The sequence below is a fragment of the Spodoptera frugiperda genome, chromosome 5, assembly GCF_023101765.2.
Source record: "Spodoptera frugiperda isolate SF20-4 chromosome 5, AGI-APGP_CSIRO_Sfru_2.0, whole genome shotgun sequence".
Lineage (NCBI taxonomy): Eukaryota > Metazoa > Arthropoda > Insecta > Lepidoptera > Noctuidae > Spodoptera > Spodoptera frugiperda.
Genome location: NC_064216.1, coordinates 2,801,043 through 2,818,556, shown reverse-complemented (window position 1 = coordinate 2,818,556; position 17,514 = coordinate 2,801,043). Strand labels below are relative to the sequence as shown.

General features: G+C 33.0%; 1 protein-coding gene across 1 annotated transcript in view; it reads right to left on the bottom strand.

The window, feature by feature from the left end:
- LOC118271763 (beta-1,4-N-acetylgalactosaminyltransferase bre-4) overlaps positions 1-11,789 on the bottom strand; it is a 230,692-nt gene extending 218,903 nt beyond the window's left edge. Inside the window, exon 1 of the mRNA XM_050693666.1 lies at positions 11,484-11,789. The gene's annotated coding sequence lies outside the window, so the exon portion shown is untranslated. The remainder of the gene's footprint in view (positions 1-11,483) is intronic.
- Between the last annotated feature and the right edge of the window lie 5,725 nt (positions 11,790-17,514).

Below are 17,514 nucleotides of genomic sequence, written 5' to 3'. Positions count from 1 at the left end.
AGATAATAAAAAATAAGCAAAAAAATAATAAAAATGCCTTTATTAGGAAATCTCCTGTGTCGTGGCTGCGTTAAATAAACATATTATAATATTTCATACACATGACACCCAGACCCGGAACCACAATCTGCGGATCACACAAAGAGATTTTCCGAGCGCGAATCGCAGCCACCGCACCAACCGATCCATACAGATTGCCGGTTTGTTCGATACATACATGAAGTTCTAAACGATCAGTTATGTAAATATTTATTTATGAGAACTATTCACAAAGAACCATATGGCAGATACGTTAGCTATGTAATTACAAACACGGGTATATATGTTTACAACTAACTAATATAAGCCGGAAGAGCGGTACCAGATTCATTATTAAAAAATAACTAGTTACACGTGTGGGAAAATGCTAATTTTATTTTCGTCTGTTAGTCCGGTATTTAGATGCGGAACTGTCGTCAAATTCAGGGTTAGATAAGTATTTTTGTTGTGCATCTATTCTATTGATATCTATCATCAATTCATACAAATTAACTAAAAAGACCTCAATTTATTCACGTACATATACTGAGGAAAGCTCTACTAGTTTCGAATCACAGAGGGACTCTTCATCATGAGCAGCGTACGCAGAAGCAGCGACGTCGCACAGCCTACTGGTAAGTCCTAGCGTTGCGCGCCCTATTTTGAGTTAATTTACCATCGTACCAGTCATTTAATGATTACTTAACTCAGTCCTTAGTAATTGTTTTCAGAACAAAATCGTTACTAAGGAATAGTTTAAGTAATCATTAAATGTCTCTGAGTGTGGCAGTTAGTATAATATGTCTCACGATAGTTATTATAATCAATAACTAACTACTAATGTTTGCATGTATAACGATTTGTTACTCTCAAGCACGTTAGAACGAATTGACGAATCGGGCTGAAGACTAGCGGAGGACAGTAATAGTCTGGAATGAGCGTGATTAACTAGTTAATTTAACAAACTACGAACAAAGTTGTAGACATCCTATTTCTGCCTAAACTGGTACAGGCTAGAAATAGGTTGGAACTATTTAATGTGTTTTATACACAGGAATATTAAAAACATTAGATAGTCTATTTTGTACGGTTAGAAAAAACTAGGTAGGTTAATAATTTAGTTATGATTGCTGATATCTACGAAACTATGCATTTTTGGACCCCCTTTTCTTGGAGCTTTAGTATTATTTTTACCTACAGAATATAATCCTAAATTTATGGGAAATAAAAAAATACGTTGTATATGGTTTAGTCCAGATGGACTAAAACATCTCTGGCTATAGGTAGATACCTATAGCCAGAGATATTTTTCTATTATATACCTAGAGACGTTTACACGAGTAAACTGGTCGGCAGATATTTACAGCATATTATGTACTAACTACTCATAGTTAGTACTTGTATAACTTGTTAATCACAATATCATGCAGTTTTCCTCACGATTACTTACAAACGGGTAAATAACGAATTACCTTGTAACTATCTTTGGCCACATGGCTGGCCAAAACTGGTGTTCATAGACACCCCACTTCTTCCCCTTTATTTTATCGTGGCTTTTTTTCCTTGGCTTTACATAGCACCAAATACATATTTTTCATTTTCAGAGATGCAATAAATTGCCTTCACACAAAGGGTAGGTCAATTTACTTTGCAGCTTTTATCAACGTCATAAAAATGTTGATCTCTTTATTTGTAAGTTAAATTAAAGTGAAGTAATAATATTTAATATTTTCCAAACTAAATAAAAATCATTGTTTGTAAAATGTCCAATTTATATAATAAATTTTGCTTACTTTTATAGTATTTTTTGATAATAACTGTCGTGAGACATACTAAATTAACTAAATATAAAAGTTTAGAAATAGGCTGCACGACGTCGCCGCGTCTGAACACACTGTTCATAATAAAGAGTCCTTCTGTGACCCGAAACTAGTAGAGCTTTTCTCAATTTATTTACGTGAGTAATTAAACTGTTTTTTTTTTTTTTAGTTAATTTAGCTATATGTTAGCAAACAGTAGGAAAATATTTAACAGATATTAACATTAGAACAATTATGCCTTTTGACTTAGGTACTCTTCGTTTGCCGGGACACCTAGGATCTAGATCTAGGTAGACATTATATTTAATTGCTTACTGCCGCACTCAGAGATACTTAATGATTATTTAAACTATTCCTTAGTAATGATTTTGAACCGAAAACAATTGCTAAGGATTAGGTTATGTAACAATTAAATTACTCTGAGTATGGCGGTAAGAGAATTCCATCCCGTTCCAGGAAATGCTTAACAATGCGACAGGAGGGCTCAGTACAAAGCTACCTTGCAGTGTTGTAGCTTAAGTACTACTTACACAAGTACCTAGGCACTCTAGACATTCTAACTTAAATGTAGGTCACTGCACTTAGGTACTTAGTATTATTTAGCACTTAAGGACAATCACGGAGAAAAAGTAAAGCGATTGAGTCTTACCTCCCTGCTTATATCTCTACATTCAATGCATTTTAATTATTTATAGTTACTGATAGGTTCTTTCTAGTGACAAATAAACCTCATACTATGATTTTATAATAACTATTGTAAGACATACTAAATTAACTAAAAATCAGTAGGCTGCGCGACGTCACCGCGTCTGTGCACGCTGTTCATGATGAAGAGTCCCTCTGTGACGCGAAACTAGTAGATTTTCTCAATTAATACACGTGTGTAGATTGATTTTTAGTTAACTTACACTGTATTATTAGAATAAGCGCAAAAACTTGGACTGATTTTAGTATAGTCAGAAATCTTAGTAATATTATAAATGCGAATGTTTGTGAGTTTGTATGTATGTTGGTTACCCAATCACGTCAAAATGACTGAAGGGATCGGAATGAAATTTGGAACAGGGGTAGGTTATGGTCTGGAATAACAGTTAGGACACTTTTTATCCTACAGGATCGCGGGCGAAGCCGCTGGCAGAAGCTAATATATAATACAGTATGTTAACTAACAGAGGGCGTCCCTTTAAACTCGTTAATAGATTAAAATAAAAATATTAGCATAGAAAAATAAGCAACAGTTAAATTGCAACGTTGATTTCCTTTAACTACGCGTGCACAGAGTGTTTCTTTTACGTATCGATTTAAAATTTTTGGTGAATATTTTAATATAAAAAAAAATAAAATTGTTTTGTTTTTGAATGGTAATATTTTTTTAGCATGTATGGATGCTATACTATTGTGGGTTAACAGAAACGCCCTCTGTTAGTTGACATACTGTATATCTAAAGTACTGCTCCTATTTCTCAGCAAACAACAAAGCATTTAGCCTAATCTCCTCATCTAACAATAACGCCGTCAGCTTTAAACTAAGACAAATGTAGCACATGGCTTCGGAACGTCGGTAAGCACATTATGGCACCATTAAGGCTCCGCGTCGGTAATGATTTAATTATCCTACAGTTTGTGTGTTAGGCACTAAGTACAACATCTAACTAAGAGAATCTATACTAATACTAATATTATAAAGCTGAAGAGTTTGTTTGTTTGAACGCGCTAATCTTTGGAACTACTGGTCCGAATTGAATAATTATTTTTGTGTTGGATAGTGCATTTATCGAGGAAGGCTATAGGCTATAAAACATCACGCTATGATCAATAGGAGCCGAGCAGAGCGGGTGAAACCGCGCGGAAATAGCTAGTATATTATAACTAAATCAGAAACAATAGGACACACATTATCTAATAAATATATTGTAAAGAGGTTCCTTACGTGAGCAAAAAAGTGTTGCATAATATTATAATGATGTGTAGTAAAGTGGTGTTACTAGTTAGAGCAGGGGTTCACAACCTTTTCTTGATCAAGGACCGCTTTTATATCATTCTTGTTAGGGAAAGAAGCACACACAGATTATCTCATTCACTCATAAAATCTATTTAATGAAATCAGTTGCTCGTCACATGTCTTCTTTGGTAAGTAAAATTTAAGCTTTAACCGGCGTACTTATAAGACAGAGGTGTAATCTGGTGTAATTTTTTCTAATTCAATACAGTGACCTTTTTTGTCTTGTACATTTTTACGGACCATCGGTTGGGAAACACTGAGTTAGAGACTATTCTAGAGTTTTTTGTAAGAACACTTAGCATTCCATATTTATAATGACTAGGTAATCACCCATTGTTTAATAAATTGATACTAAGTTATTCTTTTAGCTTAAGTGTAGTACTTCGTATAGTTACTACCGCACTCAGAGACATTTTGTTGAAAACGATTGCTAAAGACTGGGATAATAATCATTAATTGACTGAATACAGCAATTAGTGTTTTCCATACTGATTGAAAAATCTTGTGCTACTTCTGAAAATGAGTAAAGACGTCTACCAATTTAAAAGTAAAGAAAAAATGACAATAGCAAGATCTAGCACAGCAAACTAACTAAACACTTATCTATACAAATATTATAAAGCTGAAGACTTTGTTTGTTTGAACGCGCTAATCTCAGGAACCAGTTTACACTAAGATGACACACAATTCAACCTAAACTAAACATCACTCCTTTGTCTCCCATCCCAGACGCGAGACGCCATAACCTATTAAAATCAGAATAAAAGTAACTGAAATAGACATAAGTAACTAGCCAAGCAAACAGATTGGAGTCAAGGACATCATAAAAGGAGCAAAACATTCCGTTATTATACAACACGCAAATAGAAGCAGTTAGATATAGGTACCTACGTATGTACAGACAATTTATGTATTGTAACTATTATGAGTAAGACTACCAGTTCAAATCAGTTCAATGCATCTTTTTAATGCGCGTGTTAGTACCAGAAAACCAGTGTGAAATGTGCGTTTGCCATGTTCCGGTACGATTGGGCCGTCCCAGTGATACCACGGCCTCACAGAAATGTGAAACAACGCTTGCGTTGTGTGAGTGAGGTTACCGGAGACCCAATTACTCCCCTTCTCAATTTTCCCAATCCCCGATTCTCCAACAACCCTTAAATTCCTAACCCCAAAATGATCGCTCGAAAGACTGCTTGTTTGCCAACCTCTCTTATTAAAAACGCTCCTAAGCAGTTAATTGTAGATCTTACAACAAATCGAGGTGTTGAAGTTAGGCTAAGAAGGTTTTGATTTTCTGTAGACCTCATGTCAGGTAACATCTCTTTCCAGTTTTGATTTATCTTTGTTCAAATGACACATTAAACAGTTGACAAATGAAGCAGTTGTCTCTTGATATGGAGTGCATTGTATTGCATGATGTTTACAGACTCCATACAGAATCACACGTGAACCCGGAAGATCAATTAGTAAATCAGTACAGTAGAGGCAACAGCCGGTAAATCAGCAATAATGCCAGCTTGAACCGTAAATTAAGGAGGTAAGTTAACTAACTAATCTCGATTTAAGCATGAGTATCTACTAGTTGCTAGATGATTAGGTTAGGTTTTCGTTTTCAGTGTGACAAACAAGACTGTATCCTACCACGTTGGTTTTAATAATCCATACTAGTTAATATTAAAATGCGAAAGAAATGTGTTTGTTTATTTGTCGAACGAATAATAAAAGGTGCTTAATATTTAGTTAATTAAAATCTAATCGCTTTATACTTCAACATAGTATAAACCGGTACAAGCAAATTAAAAAGAAATTGGAAAAACAAACACAATAACTAGTTATATATTATTAATTTTCTGATATAGCATTAATTTTCTACATCATAAACTTCGTTAATAAAGAATAAAACTCCAAGATAAATAGTGACGTCACATTGTAGTTTTAATAAGTAAATACATTGCCGAAGAAAACCATGTTATTCTTGTTACTCAGCCTTTCGAAGACGTACAAATACATGCTGTATGTTACCACACAGGCGATAACAACAGTTGCCAGCGACAATAATTTTAGCTTAAAACCAGCCATACAGCAGTCTGGAGTGGAATCGAGGATTTAAGGGTTCCAGGGAATCTTCAGTCTTGAAAATAGGAAGGGAGAGGCACTGGAAAAAATAGATTTTGGTTAATAACTAGTACTCTTCTAGGATATATTTTTAACTAACTACCACGAGATCATTTGATATGCGTATTTAAGGATTTGTTAATATAGGTGTTCAGATGTCCGCTTTATGGGCAGGAGTTGACCTCATAGGACCACTAATGTGCGGCAGTTATCCTCATAGGATCGCTAACGTGGCCGGACCTGCTGCAAATTAGAGGTTAGTGGAGGCCTGCCAGGTGAAATACTCTTTTCGTGCTGGATGGCCCATTTATCGAGGAAGGTTTTAGGCTCTAAAATACGCTACAACCAATAGGAGTCAAGTAGAGCAAGTAAAACCGTACGGAATTATCTATTTTATTTAAAATTTTCCTCTAGGATATGTAACGTATCGATTATTAACTATCAATGATAAGGATGATGTGATATGAGTTGAGTAATGAGTATCGGTTAGTCTAATCGAAGATTTTAATGATATCATCGGTGAATAGATGGCACCCGGACCTGAGTACGGATACAGATAGGGTACCCGACCCAAGTCATCATTCCATGCGGACGAAGTCGCGGGCAAAACCTATCATCCATAAATGTCTATCTGTTAATGAGTATAACCATTATCTAGTTAGGCATAGATAGCTAGTTACCTAGTAATAAAAAACATTCCCGGTGTTTTATTATATCGTTGATAAACTGATCAGCACAAAAATGGGAGTGTCAGACTCATACTGTCATAAAACCACCCTTCCTACTCCTCCTCTCTTCCTTCTCCTGCTTCTTGACCCGGAGCCCCGGTAAACCCGCTAGGCAGTCCGCTGCTCCGGAAAAAGTGTGTATGCCTAGAACTGTTGGAATGATGTCTAACACGGACTTAAGATAGAATATTTGCTCGAAATAAACTCGCCCTAAGTTATATGGGGCTCGGTGTCAATTTTGGGAATAAGGAGCTTACAAACTTTGTATTATTGAAACTATACAAAAGACTTGTTTTGTAATTACCTACATAAGTAATATAGTTTACGATACATAACATATAGGATAAGGATAACATTCTAACTTAAATAGGTACTTAACCGACCCTTGCACATGCATTCAGGGGAAACCCAGTATGATGCATATCCTGCAAAACATGATGAATTATTTATTTATTAATCTCGTAAGGGGTTAACTAAAGTATGTATACGATTACTTCGGAGGATAACACAGCGGACTGATATAAATAATATATTGTGAATTCGAATCTTGTCCACGTGTTTTCGATTCCCGGTCAGAGCTGCGGGTTGACCGCAATAACATACCACGGCCTGTCTCGGAGCAGGAGTTGGAATGGGATGGTTTTTAGTGAGTCAAGAGTCTGACACTCACTCTTAGCTCAGGGCCTTATCCGGAGCTGCGGATAACATAACAGGTTACCGGGGTTCCGGCTCAAAGCAGGAGAAGGAACGGGATGGTCGTGGTTTTTAGTCGGTAAAAGTCTGACACTCCCTCTCGCCGTACGTTTATTCCCCCTCAAAAAAATGTCTTACCCTCAAAAAAATTAGATTGCCTATAACTATGTGGTATGTTTTTATCTTCGCCAAAAATGTAATTATTGATTCGTACTTGTCCCCCTTACAAGATTAAGCTTTGATAACAAATCAGTCTACACAATACAGGATTATTGGTAGTGATAATGTCACCTGTGTTAGATATAATTGTCCATGGATATTTAATCTAAGGAAAACCATCATTATCATATGATAACTACCTAATAAATTGAAAATAAAATCAATTAACTATCTACAAGGCAAAGATATGAGTCGGATGGTTGATTGCGGATTCCATACGAATAGCATCTTAATCAGCGATAGATCAAAATAACAAATTGTGTGTTGATCCATACATCACATATATCATATCATCATACATACATATAATAAGCTTAATTACACGATTAACAAAATTTAAATTTCTTCAATTTCTGAATCTAATCTAACCACGAACAGCCATATCCTTAGGAAATGATACACGCCAACTAAATATAATTAACTAATCACGACCTTACGATATGACGCTTAGGACATATTTCACAATGTCTGGATAGCCGCTATGTAACTATCAGATAACTTTGAATTAAACACGTAAGTTTATCAGGCACTAATATAAAGGTGGTGAAATAGGCGCTTACCGCCGTACTCAGAGTCATTTAATGGTTACTTAACCCAGTCCTTAGCAATTGTTTTCCATACAAAATCGTTACCTACTAAGGAATAGTTTAAGTAATTATTTAATGTCTCTGAGCGCGGTAGTTAGAGCAATAACACGTGGTTTCAAACAAAGTTTTATCAGAATACAATCACAGAATTAATAGATAGATATTGAATATAATTGAATAGATATTGAATATAGATATTGAATTAATAGATAGATATATATTGAATATAGAACAAAACAACATAGACTACTATTATAGACCTTCGATAAATAGATTACCGGACTCTTACAGCATAGCTAAAAAAAAAAAAAAAAAATATTGAATATAGAACATAACTACATAGACTACCATTATAGACCTTCGATAAATAGATTACCGGACTCTTACAGCATAGCTAATCTAGAAACAACATGGGAAACGCATTACAACTAAGTATAATGTCAATAAGAATGGCCTTAGCTGCTGACGTCACATGGCGCTAAGAATCAGATGAGCTCGAACAAGACCGTATTATAACTACCTATTCTATTAAAGTTATTGAATTATGAACCTTATAATAATGTGGTTAAATATGTAAGTAAAAAAACCAACGCAATTATTTAACTAAAGTATTTTTTGCTATTAAATTCAACTTTATTTCTTTATAAATAGAGTTGTTAGGTAACTTATGGATGTTAATCTCAATTTTAATATAGGTAGGTAGGTATTGCACGATTTTATTAATCAGGTGCGCATTGCCAGACTCTGTGTTGCCAATTTAATTTAATATGTACTCAGAATTTCATGATAAGCGTTACTTTCTGTGAATTGCGTGTAGTTACTAGGTACTCATAGGTACCTAATAATAATATAACTAGTTAGTATAATTTTATCGCCGTACCTAACAAACATCGAAATATGGTCAAGCCATAGTTGAGAGCAAACCTTTTGATCCACTGACTGACAGTGGGTGTTTTTTATTTTTTAGACTTTGTAGCAATTTGCGTCAAAAAATATTTTCGAATAACCAGATAACGATAGTTATGACTGAACTAGGATCAAATCTACAATCCCGCGAGGTCGTGATCTTTGAGAACATTATTAAAAATAAAATAAGATTCTACTTTTAGTAACTAAGACAAAAAGCAAAAAAATCGAGTGATTTTGTGTTTATAACTAGGTACATTTTTTAATATCGTCAATGGTTCGGCGTTACTGTTACGCACGATTTGAAGTAAGCTTGTTAAAAAAATTGTGTTACAATTTACAATACATTGTTTTCTTGTTATGAGGAAACACTAGTAATAATAAAATTATAGGTACCTAGTTAAGTAAATTAGCGCTCTGAAGTATATGCAATGTATAAATGCCTATTTTAAAAATTAACAACAATCATGGTCACATTTTAATTGTTAAAATTAACTATACTGACATAATAAAGTGGGACAAATACAGATAACATAGTAGAGTGGCCATTTCTGCACATACATGGGAAAAATTTAAATTAAATTATAGTGCAATCACTTCAATGGGCACATCCTCAAGACAATAGCTACATGTGTCGAGGTCATATCAATATCAGAGTGCTAAATTGCACACATTGGCGAGTGGCAACAAGCGTAGACCAAAGGATTTAAGGATAAAATACTCTTTTGTTGTTTCTTTGATTGTTTATGGTTAATTTAAGATGGAGGATGGAGTTTTTCAGAGCAAATTTGTTTTTTTGTTTTTTAAATAGGGTATTTATATTTAACTTCTAATCATTCTACATGGAGAACTAAGGGGGCGGCCTTTGTTTAGCAGTGGACGTCTCTCGGCTGATGATGATGATGATGATTTATATTTAATAAATAATAAGCATAAGATTATTTTAATTCATAAATAACATTTGGATATAGGTATATCCAAATGTCATTATTAAAAGTGATGATAGGTAGTTACAATATATTGTGTATTTTTCTAATAAGAATCATTGATTCAAATACCGCTTTGTTATTGTAAGTAGAAGTACATATGTATTTTGACTCAAATTTAAATGAAGTACATTTTTTATTTATTCCTCTTGAATTTATCCATATAATATTGTATAATTATAAATCAATAAATTAGTTTTATTTATAATTTATGGAATAAAAAAATACAAATTTTTAATAAATTAGTTTTTTTTAGTCTCAAGTCATAAATTACTGTAATAATTAATTAAATTAAAAATGTTATTTTAGAGCATTTGAAATAAATATGAATAAATAGTTAAGTATATGGAATATTAATTTATTTTGTGCACTATAATAAAATTATTGCAATACAATAATTAGTAATATAATTATTTTATTTACCAAATAATGCCAAAAAATTATTATTACTTCTTATAAGAAAATCCTTTAATATAGAGAAATAAAGTTGCAAATGTGTTAAAAACTTTTATCAGTAAACTTTGCATCATCACAATAATAAAGTACCTACCTACATAGGTACAGTACATATTGCATTTATTCCATTTATCTTCATTGCAATATTGAACTACATAAAATACTGATACAAAATACCTATACTATTATTAATCTAGCTATACTAGTTCATTAATATTATACAGCAGAAAAGTTTGTTTGTTTAGTTGGTTGAATGCGCTAATCTCCAGAACTGCTAACCAGAATTTGATGATCTGTGATAATATGTCCAATAGTCCATTTATTAAGGTAGGCTATGAGCCATAAAATATGTCACTATGACCAATAGGAACCAAGCAGGATGCAAGGAAGTGTATATCCAACTAGTTTAAATAATTAATGTAGGTAATAGATTTGTATTTATAAACCTATAATAGTTACATATTAATTACTAATACTAGCTAGTTCTGCTAGGTTTATTTAACAAGTTTCCAATTCAAACATAAATTGGAGGACTAGACATGAAATGTCTTGAATAAGTTGATGGAATTAAAAAAATAATTTAAAAAGTTGCTACACAAACTCAAACATAGTTGGGAATTCGTCATAAATTCACGAAAAATAAAGACTCAATCTGAAGTAAGTAATAAAAAAAGTTGAAAGTTAATAAATCATATGTTTATACTTTTTCCAAGGTTTAATGATAATATAAAAATGCGTAAAACTTTTAATACTTAACACACTGACCGTTTCCATCGTGCTCATGTGTTGCAAATCATTGACAACTTACCGAGAAAAATGTTATACAAAACAAAAACAATTTAACTACGTAAGACCTTGTAGGAAAACAGGTTTCTTTAAATAGACTAAGTTAGATATGCATTTTTTACAATAACAGTCCATATAAAAATAAATCTAAGCATGCTCCTTACCTTGTTTACAGTCAATTCAAAATTCCCAAACAGGTTGCGCCAAAAATCAAAACGAAACACAGAAAAAACAAGTCTTCGACGAAAAAACACTGCCCACACGGTTTTGATAAATTTCTCCGTCGCCTTCGGTAAACACACGTTGCAACTGTTATTATGACACGGTTATAAAATTACTTATTACACAATGTGATTACAATTAACGGGTGAAAGTGCGAAAATGATCAAATATTGTCAATGCGGAAAATACACACTAAGCAGTCACTGACTACCGCAAACCGCAATATCAAACTGACATTTACCGAGAAAAAACGAGACTGTGTTGCTCGCTCGCTATCATAAATACCCGTGTGGGGAAATTTCAATCCGTACAAAATCGTCTAATGTCATCTCATCGGCAAAATCGTGAATATCGACTTGACGTAACATTTATATCAATAGACAAGAAAACCAATGTATATATTCCATATTTGTTAATTTTATTGTTTCAAATTACAATTGCGATAATTCTAATTAGGAAAATTGGTTATGTTATGACGGTGAACCAATTATTTTATACTGGTTGACACGAAATTAATTTTATCCCTCAATCAGGGAAAATTTCAAAGAGTGGCAACACAACAGGAGACGTTCCGTTTCACACAAAATATTTTATTAAACAATATAATTTCGAGTGGAGTTTATGTTAAAAGTGATGAACTTATGTATTTTTTATGTTAAAACTTAGAATTATTATAAAATTTTAAACAATTGTAGCAATTTGAGAATCTGTTGACCGCTTACAACGACATCTATCGGATAATACACGAATTACAACGACAGAGATGAAAGAAGTGGACCAACAACAACAAGTTCAGTTCTTACGACATTGGACCTCTTTTAAATACATTTTTTGTTATTCTCACAGTCAGTTGCAGAAAACTGTCTTTAAAATCGACATTAGTTAATCCGTCATTATCGCTAATATTCCATTAAATTTAAAGACGTTGCACAAAACTGTTGCGGGTCCCTTTAATGGGACTTTAACTAAAGACGACATTAAAAAGTGTTGCAAGTTAAAACACATATTTTGAATGAACTGATTACGTAGTATTTGTATACTCTCTGGAACTGATTGAATGTAAATTGTCATTAAGGATGGAAGGAAGCGAATCCCGCTTCGAAAGAAACCGATTTTTTAAAATGACGATTTATCGATTGTGTTTGGATTTATTTCATGTAGTTAAAGGACACTATAAAAATCAATACAATACCATTTGTTACTACTTAGTTACTTGTAAATTAAGACTCAGTTATGAGTTTTTTCAGAGCTAATTACATTATTTACGTAATAGCTATATCTATATTTTGTATTTGATTAAATATCTCTATATTTGACAGATTAAGCATATGTGTTAATTTAATTAGCTACTATTAAATGTTTTTTGTAGTATCTTAATAGTGGAATACATATAAATATCAAATCTTATTCTAATTCACTGACCGTTTCAATTATGTGTTCCGATTTAAAATAGGTATCAACCTTTTTGGTTCGCGGGAAGAAATTCCTAGATCGCCAGCCCTAGTTGTCAATATTGACATCATGAGCGTTTCTGTCATCTCTGTATTTAGGAAAAATCCAATTTTTTACGATAAAAATATTATCAATTGCTTTAATGTGGTGTTGAATTATCTTTCATTGGTATCGTAACAGCGTTTGTAAGAGAGAAGATTTAACGTAGCTTCCAGGTGTTTGTTATTGTTGTGATTAATTGAGAATTGGACTCGTCTCGAGTTTTCCTTTTGTAGAAAGAATTTTCAGCATTATTCATTAACCATGGTATCTGGTGCAATACAGGCTGGTTCAGGCAGTATGCATCGCCCTTGTACTAACTTTTTAAGCAAAGAATTAACCAAAGAATGGTATAATATTGCACCCACAGAGGAAGTACGAATTGCCCCCATGTAATGACGGTATGGTATTTTAGTAAAATAAATATCTAATAAAATAAATTAATTTAAAACAAGATTAGTCGTTTTATTTATTCTTAAAAATATACAAGGTATATACATCTATTAATACACCTATTCCCCTAGCATGATATGGAAATACCGAATGTTATTTCAAGATGCGAGAAGATTAAATGAAATTCATAACATTTCAGGAATTACAATTTATTTTTACAGAACTATTATAAACCAACAATCCGTCTCATCGACCAGTATTCGAATTAATTATTTTCCGCCATTTTTAGGGTTCCGTAGCCAATGGCAAAAAACGGAACCCTTATAGATTCGTCATGTTTGTCTGTCTGTCTGTCCGTCCGTATGTCACAGCCATTTATTTCCGAAACTGTTGAGCCTACATAGTTGAAACTCTGTAGGTTGATGTATTTCGATAACCGCTATTCGAATTTTGAATAAAAATTATTAAATTTAAAAATTAAAGGGTTTTTACATCCATACATGGAACTGATTCAAAAAAATTTTTTTTCAGCTAACATACCCATCCAAAAGGTTCCCAAAACCATTTTTCGTCAAAATCAACCGTTTGAAAGTTAGACGCTTCCAAAGAGGAAAAATGAGTGCCCCCCCCCTCTAACTTTTAAAATAAGAGAGTGAAAAAACAAAAAAAAAATATATGGTGTAGATTTCAATAGAAACTAACAACGAAAATTGGTTTGAACGAGATATCAAAAACCGTAAATATAATTTTGTCGTTCATACAAACACTATGTAAAACCAAGTTATTTTGTAACTTTTATAATATGTCATCTACTTGCTGTTACGGAACCCTTCATGGGCGAGTCCGACTCGCACTTGGCCGGTTTTTAAATATATCATTTGACGTTCCATGTCAGCTAACATTTATTTTAAACAGTTTATGTAGTCTATGAAATGACGAAAAAGGTTTAATATGAAATGACGAAAAAGGTTTAATATATTTATTCCTATGAATAGTACTCAGTAATTAAATACTATTATATTATAATTACATCCTACATTATATCTGTCTGGTGTTGCTAGTGGTTGTTAACACTAAGGAAGGCCTATGTTTGGCAGGAAGCTGATCTTCGGCAGATCCAGTAGCGAAGAATCTCAAACATATCAATAACTATGTGAGGCCATCGATGGCTCTATTTCTTCGAGTTTGTTTGTAAATTGAGTATCTCGCAAATGTGTAAAGCTTTAGAAATCCTGTATCTCACACGAAACTCTTCTCCGTCATGTTTTTCAAATAAATTTATCCTATCTGGAATTACACGACGTCGTCGTGGAAGGAGCGGATAAAGATGAAAGGGACAAAATAATACTGTAATAAAGTAAAAAAATATTACTAGCACTATTTACAAAAGAATTCAGAGTTTAATAACAAGTTTAATGGATGTTTGACTAGCCATTAAAAATTATAACCCCAAACTGTCAATTTAATGCTCCTTTAGCGCTAATGACGTTTTGTGCAACGTAAAAAATAGGCTAAAGTCCCGATTTGACGTTTCTTTAATTAAAGTTAATCCGGCATTAAAATGAGATAGAAATACTTCTTTGTGCAACACTTTAAAGCTTCATTAATATTTAAAGTCACTTTAAAAATTTAATGATCGTTCCTGCAACTGACTGTCATTCTCATACATATTAACATTATTACATTTTTGCTGCTGTTTGGTCCACTGCAAAAGCGGTTGGGAAGTACTTAAAACATATTTATATGCTTAAATTTTTGTTAAGTAAGTAACTCAAAAATTAATTCACTCCTAAATACCTTTTATTACTTACACAATATTATCTTCTAGTCAAGATTCGGGTTCTAAGTTTCTCACAGTCAGTTGCAGAAAACTGTCTTTAAAATCGACATTAGTTAATCCGTCCTTATCGCTAATATTCCATTAAATTTAAAGACGTTGCACAAAACTGTTGCGGGTCCCTTTAATGGGACTTTAACTAAAGACTACATTAAAAAGTGTTGCAAGTTAAAACACATATTTTGAATGAACTGATTACGTAGTATTTGTATACTCTGTGGAACTGATTGAATGTAAATTGTCATTAAGGATGGAAGGATGCGAATCCCGCTTCGAAAGAAACCGATTTTTTAAAATGACGATTTATCGATCGTGGCTCGATTTATTTCATGTAGTTAAAGGACACTATAAAAATCAATACAATACCATTTGTTACTACTTAGTTACTTGTAAACTAAGACTTAGTTATGAGTTTTTCCAGAGCTAATCACATTTTTTACGTAATACCTATATCTATATTTTGTATTTGATTAAACATCTCTATATTTAATAGATTAGGTATATGTGTTATTTTAATTAGCTACTATTTAATGTATTTTGAAGTGTCTTAATAGTGGAATACATATAAATATCTAATTTTGTTCTAATTCCCTGAACCGATTCAATTATGTGTTCCGATTTAAAATAGGTATCAACCTTTTTGGTTCGCGGGAATAAAATCCTAGATGACCATTGACCAGCCCTAGTTGTCAATAATGTCATCATGAGCGTTTCTGTCATCTCTGTATTTAGGAAAAATCCTAATTTTTTACGATAAAAATATTATCAATTGCTTTAATGTGGTGTTGAATTATCTTTCATTGGTATCGTAACACCGTTTGTAAGAGAGAAGATTTAATGTAGCTTCCAGGTGTTTGTTATTGTTGTGATCAATTGAGAATAATTGGACTCGTCTCGAGTTTTCCTTTTGTAGAAAGAATTTTCAGTATTATTCATTAACCATGGTATCTGATGCAACACAGGCTGGTTCAGGCAGTATGCATCGCCCTTTTACTAACTTTTTAAGCAAAGAATTAACTAAAGAATGGTATAATATTGCACCCACAGAGGAAGTACGAATTACGCCCATGTGACGGTGGCTTGGTATTTTAGTAAAATAAATATATAATAAAATAAATTAATTTAAAACAAGATAAGTCGTTTTATTTATTCTTAAAAATAACTACTTAATAGTTAACACTTCTTTAGCATTTACCCAGTCTCTATAAAGAACAAGGTATATACATCTATTAATACACCTATTCCCCGAGCATGATATGGAAATACCTAAGGAAGGCCTATGTTTGGCAGGAAGCTGATCTTCGGTAGATCCAGTAGCGAAGAATCACAAACATCTATATGACGAAAATTGCGCGGACGTAGGAGCATAAAATTTGGTACACTTATAGTTTATGTGTAGGAGAAGTGCAGAACGCTAATATTTTTCATAAATAATGCTTATAAAGTACATTCATAATCAATAAATAAATAAATCAATAAATAAAACATTACACACACTACCATGCATAGTAGGGGAAGGTAGGGTAATTGAGAACGGCGGGTAATTGGAACACGTTGATAAGTTCCACTTCCCCTCCCCGTATCCCGTCTCGCGGCTATTCGAGGTATGCTTCCCCCGCCCCTAAGTGCGCAAGCGACAGTGGGAACTGGAGGATGCACGCACCTTGATACGGTGAGTCAAAATGTTTTTATTGCATTTTTGTTATAAATTTTGTGTTTTCATACATTAGATGCAAATGTCATATTTTTGAGTACAATGACACCATATTTCGTAAGTTTATTTCATGGATAATCCGTTTTAAAATTTTACGTGTTATAGGATTCACTTATAATGCTATCGAAGGTCGCGACCATTTTTATTCAAATTATCGACTGCCGGTAATTAGGAACGGTGGGTGGCGGGTAATTGGGAACGTTCATATTTTCAATTTGTTTTTATATTTGTATTACAATACAATTTTTTTTAGATGAGGCGAGACGTTGATGCAGCCAGACTGAACCAGACACCACCTGTTCAAATATCAGATTCACATGACCACGATAAAGCTTTGGGCACATGTGCAATGCACTTCCAGAGAGACCAGCAAAAGTTACGTGTGTGATATGTGTCATGAAATTAAAAAATATTTTTTCCGTTATAAGCAGACAGATAAATAATGTTTAAGTTTTAATAAAAGTTGATTCCTTTTTTAAGAGAAAATACTGTTTTTTGCCTTTTAAGTTAAGTGTTCCTAATTCCCCCACCTTCCCCT